Source organism: Oculina patagonica, chromosome 2 (genome assembly GCF_052425735.1).
Source record: "Oculina patagonica isolate OP01 chromosome 2, crgOcupat, whole genome shotgun sequence".
NCBI classification, from domain to species: Eukaryota; Metazoa; Cnidaria; class Anthozoa; order Scleractinia; family Oculinidae; genus Oculina; species Oculina patagonica.
In genome coordinates this window covers 32,782,114-32,799,651 of record NC_135759.1, presented here as the reverse complement: position 1 = coordinate 32,799,651, position 17,538 = coordinate 32,782,114, and the positions used below count along the sequence as shown (strand labels likewise).

General features: G+C 36.8%; 2 pseudogenes across 1 annotated transcript in view; both read right to left on the bottom strand.

Annotated features, from left to right (window-relative positions):
* The window catches only part of LOC144644226 (uncharacterized), a 98,460-nt pseudogene that overhangs the window by 42,343 nt on the left and 38,579 nt on the right, over window positions 1-17,538 (bottom strand). The gene's annotated exons all lie outside the window — the stretch shown is intronic.
* On the bottom strand, window positions 5,824-12,807 carry LOC144638577 (uncharacterized; annotated as a pseudogene).

The window sequence follows — 17,538 nt, the reverse complement described above, 5'->3', positions numbered from 1 at the left end:
GCCAGTGGAACTTGTTCACAAACTGCTTCAGCCCAGCTTGGGTTGCGGCGGAGACGATGGCGGCCTTTCTGAGAAGGGAATCCTGAAAAACAATTCAAAGAAATTTTAATGTTTTGCCAACCTTTAGAAGCCCCAGGTTTGATTATTTTAGCACTCTGATCTAATTGCATTTTTCAGTAGCATTAGATGTATCCCTTTTTGAAAACGAAGTTAGGCATATACTTTTTAGATCTTAGTTACCCTTGAATCTGGCTACATTGTAGCCGTGTCTCTTGCACTCGGCAAACCTTTTCTTTTCCATGAACATTTTCGAAATGCTAATCAGCGCACTTTACTTTCTTATATTATTATACTGTTGCTCTTGGCACGGAATTATCCCCAATGTAGAGATGAAACTGTTGCTATATTTGAGCTAAAATGAAAGTTTACGTAGTTTCTGTGAGATATGTTTCCTCTACATTTTATCTCAGTTCTAATCCACAAATGAAGGTACTTATAAACTTAATTAGTAACTCCATCAGGGGCTTAGTCTAGTTGTATTACCTGTACAATCACCGGGATGGTAAAGAGTGAAGTTAGCTTTCAGATGGCACATTTCTCGCTGGAACACACACTCGTTGTCGTATGTGGTTCCATTAGAGGAACACACAGGCTCTTCGTACGACGGACAGTTATCCACACATATACACCGCGCATCCCTGGGCCCAAACGCCTTACAAACAGCGAAGTAGTTACAGGAAATGTTGATACATGGATCAAGATCTGTGAAACAGAAAATGAACAAATATGAGGTTAACTTGGTTGTGAACAAATCAGTTTAATCATTGCTAAAAGTTTTTTTTTTTGGAAAATACCTTTTCCCTTCATTTAGCAAAATGAGAACAATTATTGGCCACAAGGATATCTGACTTGCCCATTATACTGTATTTGTACTTAATGTATATTTAATACTATACAATACTTTACTTTAAGTTCCTCCTATAAAGGTGTAACTAATTTACAGTGCCATAATTATGCCAGAACAATTTACCATGCTATATGGAAAAAAAATTAAATATAGAAGAAATATATATAGGGAAAGAAACTACAAACTGACTAAGAAAGTAGCATAGCATATTTGTACAATACACCAGTCTCTATCGACTGATGTTTTGAAGTCAAGTGTTGTTTTATTTACCTCCAATAACTGCATAATCAACATTAACAGGATCATGCTGACTCTCCATTCCTGCCAAGTCTTTTACGCACACACGAAAATATGAAATCGTTATTTCCTGTTGTCAGAAAAATAGCAACTCAGATTAGTAAAATAATACTTTTGCTTGTCAATTGAAAATCATTTCTGAAGACCAGTTGTGAGAATTTATGTTTAGTTGACTGCATTTTTTTGCAGTCATCAGATAACTGTTTTGTAGCTCCTCTGTCAGAAATGTTTTGTTTGCAAGACTCTCCAAGATTTCGTTTCTTGTTGTAATCAAAGGACAATAAAAGAGATGCCTTAGTTGAAAAGAATTGAGAGGTGAGAATGAAGATAAATTATGATTTTAACATAAACACTTCAAATGAGCTAGACAGTCACCATTTACAAATATTTCTAGTACGATCAGGTGCGTATTGAAGTGCCACTCTTTTTAACGAACTTTCACTGTGACTGCTTTAGGTGTTTGTTCACAACTGCAATGATCACTTCAGAAAAAAATGTTCCTACAGTTGAACTGGAAAAGAAATTGTATGTCCGGGTATCGACAACTTACCTCTATCCAAGTGTTAAGGACATTGTTCTCTGGCTTGACAGAATACACGTTCTTGCTGTCATAAAGGTGATTGGCTGTTACTATGACAACAGGGGGTGCATAAAACTCTTCAGTAAAATTGTGTATCTGTCAAAGAAGTAGAGAGGTCAGAGAAGCGAACTTTTTACCATGTTCAACCCTTTCTTTTTTGGTTTCCTGCTCCAAATCGCAACTCTAATGTTTTTTTTTTTTTACATATCTTTACCTTGCAGAAGGCGAAATTGTTTTGTTCCAGTGGAGCTCCACCATTTTCAAACAGTAGTTTTCCTTGAAATGTAAGCTGGGCACATCCACGTGCAAAAGCCAGCCAGTCCTGGAAAAGTTATATAATACATTACAGTTTATTATGCCAGCTCCAAATTCCAAAACTTCTGTCATATTCATGTAATGAAAAATACAATGAAACATTTCTTATTTGAGATTAAATATATGCCCGTTGAAATCAATTGTAACATTTAACTGTTGTTGTAAAATTCATTAATTAATCATGAGGGTGCAAACCAATCCCAGCACAGTATTCAGATCACATGTACACAACTGTAAACCCCAATACAAATCAAACAATAGAATTAACTTTAGATACAAACTCCTGCACAGTTATGCACAGTTAATTAGTATTCATTAACTTTTAATACAGATCTCTACTGATTCACATAACAATTCTTTGCATTTAATTTATTGTTTTCATTTTCACAAGTAGAATAAAATATTCGCGTCCGATCTGTATGGTCGTTTACAATGGCTCGCCTATCGGCTCGCTATTGTAACCACCCATACAGATCTCCCGCTCATATTATATCTACTACTTAACTGAGACCAAAAGTTTGGAAAAAAAAAAGCGACGGTAGTCTAAGCTTTAGAAAAGATTGAAATCGGTAACATGTGTGTTTTGTTCAAATTCAAGTTCGTTTCGGTAGTACTTTTGCTTTTTTGTCTTTGGAAAAGTAGAACTAAAATATAGCCACAAGAATTTTTCATAATTGCCTATGGTATTTTTAATACCAGAATTAAATATTTAACGCTACAAATCTCATGCATAAAAAAATTAATTTTTTCCGTCAGAAAACTCACCACTTGTAAATTCTGATGCTTGCCGTCAAAAGTTTTCACTTCTCGAAGGCAAATTCGGAAGTAATCTTCCTTCAACTCTTCTATCCAGATATTCATGGCGTCCTGTGGGCTGTTGCTGAAAGAGTGGCGTACTGTGGCCAGAACGTTTGGAACAGACAAAAAGCGCTGCCAAGGAAGGAAAAGAAACTTGTTTACAATCAGCAGAATTTATCATTTATTTAGCATTTTGGTATAAACGTTTCCTTTAACAATGCTAACAACTGTCAAGCTATTAGAGCTACGAAAATAAAGCATTAAATTATATCTGATGGGATTTATTGCCATCAGACGTTAATGGTACTTGAGCAATAAAAACAACATCCAAAATGGGTTAATCTGATAATAGAAAATTTAACTGATTTCAATTTCCGGAAGTAAAAGAGATTGCAGCTAATCAGATCAGAGCTGAGAAAACAAATGATAAAACAATCTGACACGGAACACAAAAAGCACACCACCTACTCAAACCGTGTTAACTCCCCAGCCTTCTTCTGACAGTCCCACTCACCCCCAACTCCCCAAAAAAATTCACCTTACATAAGTTAACTCTCCCCTTCGTTTAAATGCTCTTCCATCCCCTCCCCCCTCACAGAAAAATATTTTTACAGAAATATTAGTCCATCTTTGAAAAATAAATAAAGGTTAACAAATGCACAAACAAAACAAGAACGGGAAATTTTAATTTGCCGAAGTAAAAAAACAGAAAATTACGAAGAATGCAATTTACAAGTAGTGCATCCAGATCACAATTTTCCCGATTCACTCGAAGAACAAAGGCCGATAACCGACAGTAAAAGCCTGAAGCTTTTGCATACCTTGAGGATAATGTTGAGAACTGTTCTTAGTTGTTCTGTTTTAAGGGGTAGAAGGCAGGACGTTTGTAGTCCTGAATTAAATTAAGTAAAAATAACTGTTGGAAGCTTCCTTGAAAGCAATTTAGGGAATGAAATTAAGCTACGCTTCGAAGAAAACCAGAAAAGTTGTTATAGTTAATTAGGTATTGCAATAAGGGTAAAACGTCAGCCTTTTCACTCAGTTAATCAAATATATGCAGAAACGTTTCCTCGATATATAAACTGCAACCTTCTTAAGAGCTTAATTTAGTACAATCACTTCTTTTCTTTCGTCTTTACTTGAAATTGATAAGGTGGAGGTGCCCCCCCCCCCCCCCCTTTCAAGCCCGAGTGCGTTATAAAGCTTACCGAAAACTAAGTCAACTAAGCCAGGCAGCAAATGAAGTTCATGACCCCTGGATTTAAAAATAGGCATAAATTCTTAGAAAAACGCCATGAAACGTGAATTCCTTCTCGTTCAATGGCTATCAAGTAAATCGAGGCCATACCTGTGCAAAGTTAACTCTTTCACATTTTGTCCCGCTGGTGAATGTACTGAAGGAGGCGGTGCCGTCCAGCATTCCACTGGGCGTGCCTCTAAACGCAATCCAGTTGACGTTAGAGGATCCATTTGTACCAAGTCCCGACTCCAACACACATACACGGAAACTGCTCTGTGTCACGTCTGACGTCCACACAACTGCTGAATCATGAACACTGGCAGACTCTTTTCCATGGCTGATGGATGCAAGGACACGTACATTTCTAGAGCTGGAAAATGCGCGAGAGTATTGCACTGTTGTGCAATAAAGCAAGTCTGGATATGCCACCGTGAAGTTGACCTTTCCATTTTGGACCAGAACTTGTCCTAAAATAAAGGAATCAAACTTTAAAAGTAGCCTTAATTGTACAAGTTGTACAAATTAATTTTCTATCATGTGCAACATAACTGAAAATAAACTTAAAACTAAACGTCCACAGCAACAACCTGGGTTTGATCAAATCGATTCTGGTGCGAGTTCTTAACCTAATACTTTCATTTCAACTTTCACTGAACTTCAAAAAGAATCAGTTTAGAATAGTAATCGATAGTAATTATGGCCTTACCTTCAACCCAAATTGAAAGTTTGCACAAAACCAAAAGCAGAGCCAACAGTGGAGTGCCTGGGAACACTCGCATTTTGTAGCGAGATATAGACTGCAGTAACAAGAGTTCCAACTTGTGTCACAAGTTTATGCTTCTGACGCATAGTCCAAAGTGTCCTATATATAAACCACCTCCCTCCAGAAGTGATCAAAAACGATATTCTCTTTATTTTGTCTGGGCCAGAGCGAGGAATAATCTGCTAATTCATCCAGCCTGGATAAAAAGAAAGAATACCGAAAATTTTTGAACTGATGGATTATAAAGGTCTTGAGAATACAGAATTTGATAAGCTTACTCGAGTGGGGATGACGTACTTAATTTAGGAAAATTATAAAGGGCATGGGCCTGGGCATATGTTTTAATTACGAAATACTGTCACGTTTCTGTTGGAAAAAACCCGACAATGTTTAAAGCCCATCATATGACAGATTAAGCTTTCTATAGTGGAATTCTGCCAGCAACAAGTGGCAAGACGATCAGGTTCCCATGTGCCTCTCTTGCACAGCTGACAGAAAGTAAATTCTAACTGTTTTTATCCCTTAAGTTTTAATGACCATAGACATGTCATTTCCTCGCTACAATACTGTTTCTATGTTCTATTTCCAAGTTTCTTCGGCATTCGTGCGTACACAGACAACAAGGTAAATACGCTTGACCTAACCTTCGATTGATCAGCACCACTTCTAAGCAGTGTCTTCATTCTTTCTTCTTAATCTCTCTTTTTTTTGTCTTAAGAACTTGAAAGATTGTTTGTGCTTCAAAATGTGGTCCTCTTTTATTTTGTCTTCTTGTATCGAATAACGACACTTAGAAGTCAAAAGTTCAACCTTAAATTTACAGCTTTCACCGTTTTATAACCACAACACATGAGATTGTGCATGAAAACAAACTTTGCACACAAACACTTTAAGATCAGCTTTACAGACATGGAGACAGGCACCTACTCGCATTTTAACAATTCAAACAAGGTAGGGCCATCACCTGTCTCGTAGACTTGCCGGCTTCAGTTGGAAAGCTACTCTAGTGCACAACCTGCCAATCAAATGCAACCATTCGCTCTTCGTTCTCAAATTTCCCATCTTGCAAAGCGTCATGATGTGGATTCCAAAAAAGCCGGGTGTACACCTGTTCTAGCAACATTGTGCTCTGTATCGCCAGCTTCAGGATTGCAACTGTTAACGATAAAAAACTTTCCATCTTTAGCGAGAATTTGACGACAGTTTTCCAAAACTTTGATCACCTCGTCTTCGGTAAAAACTACAAATTAATTTTTTCACAATTATTGTTTCTAATTCTTTGGACTGTGGGATATTTTTAAGGAGGTCTCCACTTAGCAAAATTAGTCTACTGTCTGAGATACTCTCTTTGGCTTAAAACCATTGGCATGCTCAATTACAAAACAAACAAACAAAATCCCGTGAGTGTGTTCACATCCAGGCAACATAAGAATGCGAAACAAAAATTGACCCTCTCCTCCCCCGATGTCCATGATTCGGTTGCACTTGTCCCAGGGGTACACGGTAAACACGCTTGGCTGCGCATTGTGTAGCTCCAGTTGTGATAATATATTCGTGGTTCGGTCTTAGTTATTTTTACCTTGCTTTGAATCCATTTAAGAAGCCACATCTCTTGGTTTCGTTTTACCAAAAAAACAGCAACATCCACTTGTTTCTGCTGAAAATACTAAATGGAATACAGGGTTCTATCGAGGGTTTTTCGTTTGAGGGAGAAGTCCCTAAGAGGTTCGGGAGCATGCCCCTGGAAATTTTTTGAAATGAATATGCGCTGAGATGCAATCTGGTGCTTTTGAGACACAATTTTGAGAAAAGTTACGATATGTTTACTTATATACTGTAATGATAACAATATATTTGAGGGGGGGGGGGAGCTGTTTATTTTTTTGGGGGGGTGGGGAAGCTTCTGCCCCTGAAATACCCTAGATAGAACCCCGGAATAGCTACGGACCAGCCTCTTGCTACCAAAGGACCTTTTACCTGAATTTAAATGAAATTTCTAGAGGTTTATAGAAAGGGTAGAAGAATGAAAATGATTTTTGAAACACCACCGGACAGTTGACCCCCACGCAAGTGCACTCCAGGTTGTCCAGGGACTGTTCGGTGTCCATCTACTAACGATAATCTGACACCACCAAAAGGAGGATCATGGTAAGATTGGTCATTTGACCAAGTTTGATGCTTTCAGGGTGAACAGAAACGAAGTTATGGACCTTGAAACATGGTTCAAAATCCATACAAATGATCTTATTGTAAGCCAGCGTCCCCCAAAACCATATAAACTCTTAAAATTTTTATCCATTTTGTGACAGCTGTAAAATCCTACCAAAGACCCATTATTTGAGAGAAACTAAGATGAAAATCACTATGTTTACCCAATCTAAAGAGTATCACAAAAATAAAAAATGAATGACATCAAGCTAATAGATGTCATGAAATTCCCGAGTTAAAGACATCTATCAGTTATGAATGAAAACAGTAATTTTATGACATTATGGAAAGAAAACAAGCTTAGCACCAAAACGGCTAAGAAAATGCATCCCACATGGAAAGAAAAGAGGTTTTCACCTCTTACGTAAAGCATTCGTAAAATTAGCGCAGTCAGAGCTCTCTCGTCAGAGACTCTGCGCCCGGCAACTCTACCCCATGAGCGGGGAAGGGGAGCAAAGACGGTGGAGCATTTTGATTTTGATTTTGTTGTTTTTATTGTTATATAGACATGTTAAAACGCGCATTTTAACTCCTTTTATGGATGTAATGGATTTTTCTGGTCATTTGAATCGGATGTTAATGTCAAAAGTGGTTTGTACTTGACCCTTTTTAAGTTCAGCTCATGCCAATGAAAGAAGCTTTTGCAAGACAAAAAGCCGAAAAGCACTTGGCATGACTAAAAGCGACTCAAACGAACAAATGTCGGAAAGAGTATGAAAGAGGGTAGAGAAATTCTAAACATACCTGATAGTGAGCTTGATCTTCCTTTGTCAAAATTTTCCGTCTCCGTCCGCAAGCAAAAGTCATTTAGTACGATCCGTCTACATTAGGCGAAGTTAGTTAATTTGGACATAAAAGAAACATCTTATAAGAAGCCTGATCGAAATTACTCAGATGTTTCCAATTTCAATGACGTACCTTAATCTTCACGATGCTCATTATATATGCAGAACAAAATGGCGTCGCATTGGGATCGTAGGATTCGTAAGAAACATTTTTGGCTTGAATAAAATACTGAAATGTGTACCCGAAGATAAAATGATACCAAAAATTACATGAAAAGCATTACAGGGTCAACATCAAGCAAAGCTAAGTAGAGTTTTATTCAGCCACCGAACGTCGTGAAAAGAGTGACCACTAGTTGAACTGCGACAATCAAGTGAGTCGATTAGTAGTTTAGGTAAATAAGCGAGTGTTCTCGTGCAATATCTTTCCTTTCAAATTGTTAGCATTTGATGCGCATAGTGAGTACAATAACGATCAAACGTGTTTTTTCGCCTCTCTCAATTTGTGTTATATTGTAATTAGGAGACATTTTAGGCCTTTTTGGCGAGGAAATCAATTTATATTAAATGTTATGGATATAGTGACCATGATATGACGAAAATTTCACGTGTTATGCTTGCGATTTTGAAGTTATTTCTGTCTTTTTAAATGGAAGTCAAGTGAAAGTATGTTTAGATGTTTGTGGAATTTTAGGGGTTAGTGGCAAACGATAACAATTTAAGTGAAGTAAATAATTTTATTATATATATAGCGAGAATTTTAAGCAATAAACCTTGCAAATAGAATTCTATATTTGCTATATTTTCACATGTGAAAAAAGCGATACGTCCAATCAGCTTCACGTATAGCTTTCTTCACATGTGAAAAATATAACCAATCAGCATCTAGAGTAGTACGACTAAACCAATCACAGCGCGAGAATTTAAATGGTTTCCAACGAGGTCGAGAAAGCGAGCGGCAACTGAGTTTGCTCTCGACGGCAGTTTATGCTTTGAAAACATGGCTACACATTTTGTTTCTTTACAACCTTTGCCTTTTTAAGAACTAAATGGAAATGCAAGCCAACAGAAACACGCTAAGCAAAACCTAAAGAATACAGCAGTGATAAAAATCACTCTTGGAAGGCGAAGTGAAGACAGGCGAAGGCGAAGGGTCAATAAGTGAAAGCGAATTGAAGACAAGACTTTCATCGGAACTTATAACACATCCGCGGACTTTCTTAGAATATTCAGGCAGTCTTGGGATCGTCTTGGTAAAGTAAATTGTATTTTTTGATTGGATTTACGTCGTAACTATAGTTTAATTAACCGACTCCTTGTGTTGTCACAATTTGTTCAAAATTCGCCAGTTGATTCGCCAGTAGTTTATTCGCTTGTGGCGAAGTTTCCTCGATGCGATACGACGTTTATAAATGTAACGCAGTGTGTTTATTTAAATAAAGTTCTTGTCTAAGAGAGTTTGTCGCCGGTAATTTTTCTTTTATATTATTGAAATCAGTAGCAAATTCGCTTGTAAAGCTATGTGCATTTGCAGCTTTATTTTCTCGCGCCGTTAACTGTTGTATTCTAAAGGTTATAAACTGGAAAAATCGGCGTAAAGTGCTCAATGGTTGAATTCTCGTTATATATATAATAAACAAATTACAGCATAGAAAGTGCTTTGTACGGATTTTTATTCACTCGTTGCAAAACTTTGGAAAACTCACTCGTTCGCGATCGCTACGCTCACTCGTTCGTTTCTCAAAATTTTGCAACTCGTGAATATAAATCCATACGGCGCACTTTCTATGAAGTAATCTATATGTTTTCCGAGGTATATCATCCTATGAACCTCGAAATGGAGTGAAGGAAATGATCACTAATTCTTTGATCATGCATTCGTGGCTTTGTGTATGCTTAGAGACTGTCATATGAAAGTGCAAGGAGCTGATGTCAGTGAGCTTTTGTCGTTCTGTTTATTATTTCAGGATCTTTCTGTCCTTTGAAAAAAATCACTGCCATGACTTGTGTGATATGCAATTTTATTCGTTTAAATGGCTTCTACTGTAAAATTCACATCGAATCGCATGTTTGGACGAAAAATTCAGATTCAACATATCAAAAACAGCTACTTTATCCTGTCAAACGCTCTCTTAGCTCGTCACGCAATCTTTCCTCAAAACATTGCGTGGCGAGCTACCTATCCCACTCATCCCCTTTGCCCTCAGAGAGGTATATTGCATACTACGTCGACGATTTCAGTATTTTGCCAAAGTCTGGCTACCATTAAGGTCGAAGGTAATCTTCTGATCTTTGATAACTACTAGTATTCAGATAAACAGGGCGCTCTTTCGTATAAAGAACTTTGTTGGTGTCCTCAAGGAGGCTACATTTAAATCAAGCAACTTATTGCCTTGTATCTAGAGAATAATGTCAATACATGTATATATAATGAAAAGAATATGTTTTAATCCCAATCAAAATCTGTAGAAGGAAAGAATAACTTTAAGTCCTAAAAACGGGTTGGAAAGTAAACATTCATAAAAAAAAAATGGGAAATTGGTATTGGCAATTGGTATAAAGTGCAAAAAAATGACTAAATGTTTACTTTCTAAGCCGTTTAAAATCGATAACCTGAAACAACTCAAAAAGTGCTAAAACTGCGAGGGAACAAAATATATGACGGATAGATAGAAAAATAGAAAAACCAACGTAGAATTTTTTTCGTAACCAGTACCAGTTGTTTTGTTGTGAATGATAACTGTTATTCGGCGTTGAAGTGTAACTTTAACTTGCAGTAGCCTTTTATTAAGCTGTTATTACCTGTAATAACTAAAGGCTGTTTTGGCTATGCTGCAATCCCGCATCACGTCCTTTGTTGGTCTTTAATAGAGTTCTACTGCAAAGTATCTTTTGGCTACAAATTAAAGTTTACGTTGGACACAAGTTCTGTCTACTATGTCCAGTCCTCACCGAAGAAAGATTTTGTTTGATGCCCGGGCAAAAAAGAAAGCACTTGTCACAAAACATGTATGAAAACAAGTTTTTTTAATTTTAAAAAAGATCATTACTATACTGCGTATTTTGTGCAAAAAAGTGAAATCTGAGAGGCTTAAACTAAATCGATTCCAGTGAATAGAAATAACTTGTTTATAGTGAGATTTAAAAGTATTTCCTATAATGCCCGTATTGAGATACAAAACTAAGCAATTCCAATGTTCACTATTGCCATCATCATCATCATCATTATCGGAGAAGTAAACTCTGATATGCCTCTTTATAATATAAACAGAACAAATGCCGGGAAAAATCAAATGCCCAGAGCGAGATTCGAACCCACGACACCCCGATCTCATTGAAGGTGCTCTAACCACTAACCTGCCGAAGCAACCACAGCGGAATAATTCAAATATTAGCTACAAAGGAAACATCGATTACCAGACATTTGCTCCCAGGCCTCTCGGACTGGGAATTACTTCTGTGGGTCGTCGAGACGAAGCTCATCGGACCAGATGTTATAGACCATTACAAATGTACGTAATACGGCATATTTACAACAAATGCTCATCGTCAGAGAGGTAAACTCTGATATGCTTATCTATATATATGTCTGAATTTATCAAAACTGGGTCAAAGAAAAGTGACGTCAGTATTCTTGAACAAGTACGTTACTGCGCGAATTGGCTTAAAACGCCACAAGAAAGGGGAAAAAAAGAAGAAATACAGCGCTGAAAGGTAGAGAAGAGAGAGGAGAAGAGAAAAAAAGACTGACATTCCCTTTAGTTTTTATATCATGGAGTTTGATTGGCGCTCAAAACGGTGAAAATTTCCTTGACCTGGTTTTGATAAATTCAGACATATATATAAACAGAACAAACGCCGGAAAAATCAAATGCCCCGAGCGGAATTCGAACCTACGACATTCCGATCTCATGGAAGGTGTTCAGAAGTTATTCCCAGTCCGAGAGGCCTGGGAGCAAATGTCTGGTAATTGATGTTTCCTTTGTAGCAAATACAAAGTTACTATTGTTAGCGGCTACTAATTTTAGCGATTTTAGCGAGTTGGGCAAAAATCGCTAAATTAAGTGCTTGCTAAAAGTTGTTTTGGTCAAATTTAAAACTCGTTAAATTTAAGTACCGCCCTTCGCACCCCAAAGGGAAACAAAATTAAGAATAGTCGACTTGAAAAATTATTTTAAAAATAGATGCCGGTAACTTTGTTCTTTCACGCAATGCTAATGTTCCTTCAATTTCAAGTGAGTTTCTTTTTCTACTGAATTTTATTTCCATCTTAGTTATATGTTCATTAAAAACTGATTTACACGATATCACTAACATTTTAAATTTTTCGGAAAATCGGTAAATTAAATAGTCGCTAAATCTTGATCTGAAAAAATCGCTAAAATTAGTAGCCGCTAATAATAATAACCTTAAGGTATTCGACTCACTCCACTGTGGTTGCCTCGTTAGCTCAGTGGTTAGAGCACCTTCCATGAGATCGGGGTGTCGTGGATTCGAATCCCGCTAGGGGCATTTGATTTTTTTCCGACATTTGTTCCGTTATATATAGATAGGCGTATCAGAGTTCTCTGATGATGAACATTTGTTCGAAATATGCTGTATTACGTACATTATTATTATTATTATTATTATTATTATTATTATTATTATTATTATTATTATTATTATTAAATTTTGTTTATGGTTATTTCTTTTGGTATTGAATTCTCAAAGATTTCCCTTAGTGATTGTAACTGTTAGATCAATAAACACAAGTTATTTAATCCACAGATTGAGAGAATAACTGGAAGGGCCGTTGCCGCCATTATCACCAAAATCATCTTCTCCATAATAGGAAAACTTAGCCTCATCTTCCTCTGTGACGCCAATGTCATGATCTGCTCTGTTGCATGAACTACCTCCTCCACCAATCATCATCACGGCTCAGTCACCACCGCTCCAGTCACAACAGAATGACAAGTAATTACTACTTTGAAGGCTGCCGCTGCAGTGCTGCTGACTAAAGCCCACTGTGGATGAATAACTCCCCCCATAGTACACGTAGCAGGATCCTCGGCTGCGTTGCTGTTCAACACAGCGCCATTTCTGAAGTTGCCAAAACTTGCTATATACCCTGGGTTCCAGAGGGTTTTTTTTTTTTTTTTTTTTTTTTTTTGCGGTGACAAATATGCAAAATATGATGAAAAACAAAATCCAGTACGGTCAGTAGAGCAAGTAAAGGAAAACGTCCACTGAGGACACAATGTTTTGCAGATTATAAAAGATTGTATCATTTTAGGCAAAACCGCTGACCAATAATACTCTCTGGTTTTGCACGATCGAAGTCAAAATGGGACAAAATACCTCGAGAAATTGCGATTCTTCGCTAAACTAGAATATCAAGACAGTTTATCTTAATAAAGAGTGAGTGATGCTATCGTCTGGAGTAATACAACGTAAATTGTGTTAATCCAAGATGAAAACTAAACGTCCCTTGTCGTGGCTTGCTGACTCAAGTCCTCTCAGTGAAGTTGAAGATGCAAAGCTTGCTATAAATACTTTTGCAGATGTGCTGAAATTAGCCAGAAAACAGTCCCTGAAGGTGTATATACAGCAACATGATCCTCAGAAAAAAGGTACAGGCACTTGACTTTGTGTTGAATATGAATACTCGATGAACGAACCGACGCCATTATGGTAATGGTGAACTGGAGAAATTCTTGTGTAATAAGCTTTATTTTGATCGATATTGCTAACAAAACAAAGGGTAAATATGATTGTTTTGATTAGAAAATGACTTAACAGAAAAGATTCTTTTCGATTGAGGGCAGTTTCACTGTTGCAAGTGTTTTTGTTGGTGAGCAGACAAAATAATAATTTCGCCAAAGTATGCAAATACTTGGGCTTCGGGCTTCGTTCGTTAAATTCCATAAAATATAAAAGAGTTTTCCCCGCAGAGATCTTTGCAGGTTTAGCAACTAGGATATCTGTGTAAACTAACTGCATAGTTTCTGGTCTGAAACTGGTGTACTTTTGGAGAAATTCAAAGAAACGTCTGGTATGTTTTACCCATCAATAAGTCGTTGTGAACTTAATGTAAAAAAAAACGTCCTATACATCAATATAAACCAGAATGATGACTTTATATTTGATCCAAGTTTTTAGTAGCAGTTTTTTAATGGACTTAAACATTTATCTTTACATTTATCACATTTCAGAGCATGTGCTGAGTGAAAAATTAGGTTTGGAGACACCAACAAACGATGGATGTTACCATGACATCAAAAAGGTTGTAACCTTAAAAAAAGGCCATCTTTTTACATCCCCCCTGAATATCTAACTACATGCAAAGTTTGAGTGGGGGTCAAAAATTTTCATTTCCCACTTTGCTTGACTCAATCAATTGTAACATTGTACTGTCGTTGAAAGTTGAGACCACAAAGTCGAAGCTTTAAGAAGGCCGAAACCCTTAATACTTGTGGTTTTTATTTCAAATTCGGGTGCGTTTCAGTAATACTTAAATTGCCTTACGACGGAGTCCAAACGTCTTCAGAATAGTAGAACTAAGATATAGCCACAAGTGTTTTTCATAATTGTCTATAGCATTTTTTTTTTTCAGAATAAAATATTTGACTCTACAAAGCACGGAGTTTAACTTAATCTTTTCTGTCATGAAACTCACCACTTGCAAATTCTGATCATTTGCTTGCCATCAAATGCTTTCACTTCTCGAAGGCAAATTCGGAAATAATCCTCCTTCAGCTCTTCAATCCACATATTCATGGCGTCCTGTGGCTTGTTGTTGACTGAGTGACGTACTGTGGGGAGAACTTTTGGAACAGACGAAAAGCGCTGCAAAGTAGTAAGGAAAGGAAACTTGTTTACATTCAGCAGAATTTATCAATTATTCCGGTCTGACATATAATTTTGGTCGTATAAAAATTTCCTTTAGCAATGCTTACAACTGTCAAGCTATCAGAGCTAAGAAAAATGAGGCTTCAAATGATATCTAAATGGGATTTATAGCCATCAGACATAAATGGTACTAAAGCAATACATCCAAAATGTGCTTAATCTGATAGTATAGAGATTAACCAATTCATCAATTGCCGGACGTAAAAGAGAATATAAGGAAAAAAAAATTGAAAGCCTATCACCTCAAAGATTAAGTTTTCTGAAATGGATTTTCGCCCGCAATTAACAGCAGAAGTGCCAAGACGAGCAGGTTCCCATGTCCATCCAATTTCACAGCTAGTGGAAAGTACATCCTAACTGTTTTTACCGCTCAAGTTTTATTGATATATATATAAACGTGTCATTTCCTCGTTACAATACTGCCATCATGTTCTATTTCTAGGTTTATCAGGCCTACATGCGCACATGGGAAACAAGGTAAATACGCTTGACGTCACCTTGGATTAATCTGAACCATTTATGAGCAGCCGTCATTCCAGTACTCTTAATAAATAACATTTTTTTTCAAACTTGAACGACTGTTTGTGCTTCGAAATCTGGTCTTTTTTTTTTTGTTTCGAATAACAACAAATAGAAGTCAACAGTTTAACCTTTAATTTACAGCTTTCACCGTTTTGTAACCACGACACAAGAGACTGTGCGTGAAAACAAACTTTGCACGCAAACACTTAAAGCCGAATGTAAACCTGTTGTAGCAATATCGTGATGTTGATCGCAGCTGTTCACAATGATTAACTTTTCATCTTTTGCGAGAACTAAACGGCAGTTTTCCAAAAAATTTATCTCCTTGCCTGTTGTTACGGCTTACGGTTATTTTCTTTCTGTTAAAATTAACACAAGTGTTAACAATTACTTTCCATCAATGGTCATTATTTTAAAGTTAATAATTAATTTCCATTGTTGTGTTAATGAGTTTTGTTCTTCCTGGACTTTTATCCTGCCTTTGTGTCTTTTTATGGGCTTTTCCTCCAGCACGCAATTCTGACCGAGGACCCATCGGGTGTTTCGGTCGGAAAATAATTCGCGTTGACGTTGCTTTACAACCCAATAAATAGTACTACTGAGAGGGTGCAGCAGTGGGTCATGCAGCAATCATTCGCAAAATATTGGACCTGCAGTTTAGCAATCTGATTGGTTGATTTTAGTTATTGGCCCCGTGACAAGCTTAGCTGTGTAATAAATATCTATTATAGCTTTCAATGTAGCCATAGTTAACTCATTCTTAGTTCTTAGTAACTGAGCAGAAAGTCTGTATGGGTGATCGACTAAGCTCAGTAAATACGATGTCTATAAAATGGTCAAACAAAAAAACCATTTAGTATTTTCAGCAGAAACAAGTTAATGTTTCTGGTTTTATGCAACTTTCATGCGTTAATTCAACAGCGGGACCAGTTTAGATGACGGTCTTAATGGAAAAATCTAGACCGCGGTCAATAGTGATTTTAGCCAATCACATTCGCGAATTCCCTAGTTCCCAGTTCTTCTTATTAAATTCCGTATTACTTCCTAATGTCGCTGGACGTTATACAGGTTAGATTTGCTTCTTAATACCTTTAGCGCTTTTCATTATTGAGCTAGCTTTCCTTCTTTCAGCAGCTCCAGAGGCTACCAATTCTCTCACTTTTTATTTTGTAAAAATGGAATGCTTACAACTTTCGTCTTCTAAACTAAAGGTTACCAGTTCTTAGGCAATTTGGTTGGTACCTCTTTGCATTTCGCTTCGTAGATGTAAAGTATTTATTATATATTTTTCGACGAGGGTTTTGTAAATAATGCTGTCGGATGAAAATATTTTATTTAAAGCTTGCTTTTTTGTCCTGACGACTCCTTTGTTTATTCTTTGTCGTCTTCACTTTCTCAGTAAGTAGTTAATTTGGTTGTCCTTTTGTACTTTGCGTTGTTTCCAAGTCTTTGAATTAAGCTTTACTTATTTTTGTCTGCCATTTTGTTTATCTGAGCTGGAGTTTGATTTTAATTTCACCGTTTTGCACTGCTGATTTTACATTTTAACACTTTCATGTACTGGTCTGGGATAAATTGACGTGATTCTAGCCAATAAGAATGCAGAAATTTTCTCTTATATATCATTACCATTGTGCCCAAAGCTGAAATTTTCTCAAAAACTACACATTTTATAAAGGAAAGTGAATAATGAATACACGGGTTCGGTGAAAAAATATTTAAATTTTCGCAGTTGGCTATACTAGATAGCAAGATGGGTTTAATTTCTTCTCGAACTCATTAATTATTCATGATTCCATTGGCCAACCAAAACACTCTTTTCAGGTGGATGAGTTTAGAAACCCAATGAAATGTGTTTCGACGGATTTGAAACACATACTTTTCTTAATTTACATATTCGTAAACCAACACAACAACTACGTTAACAAAATTACTTTTACTGATAACAATTCTTACAGACAATAAACTCTAGAAACATTATGTGACCTTTTATACAGTGATTCAAGTCCTCAAAATAGAAAAGGCTCTCCTGAAAATTGACTGCTTTCTTGTTCGCTGATATCTCCTAATCGTAATCTTTGAACAAGCCACGTGGTTTCAACGTTAGCACTTCGCGTACAACATCTGTTTTAGCCTAGCGCGAGACGTTCAATTAAAAGAAAATTGAGGGTGCTTTTGATCGGGAAATCCAAATTGAATCCGGATTTCGGATGTCCCAATTAAACACGA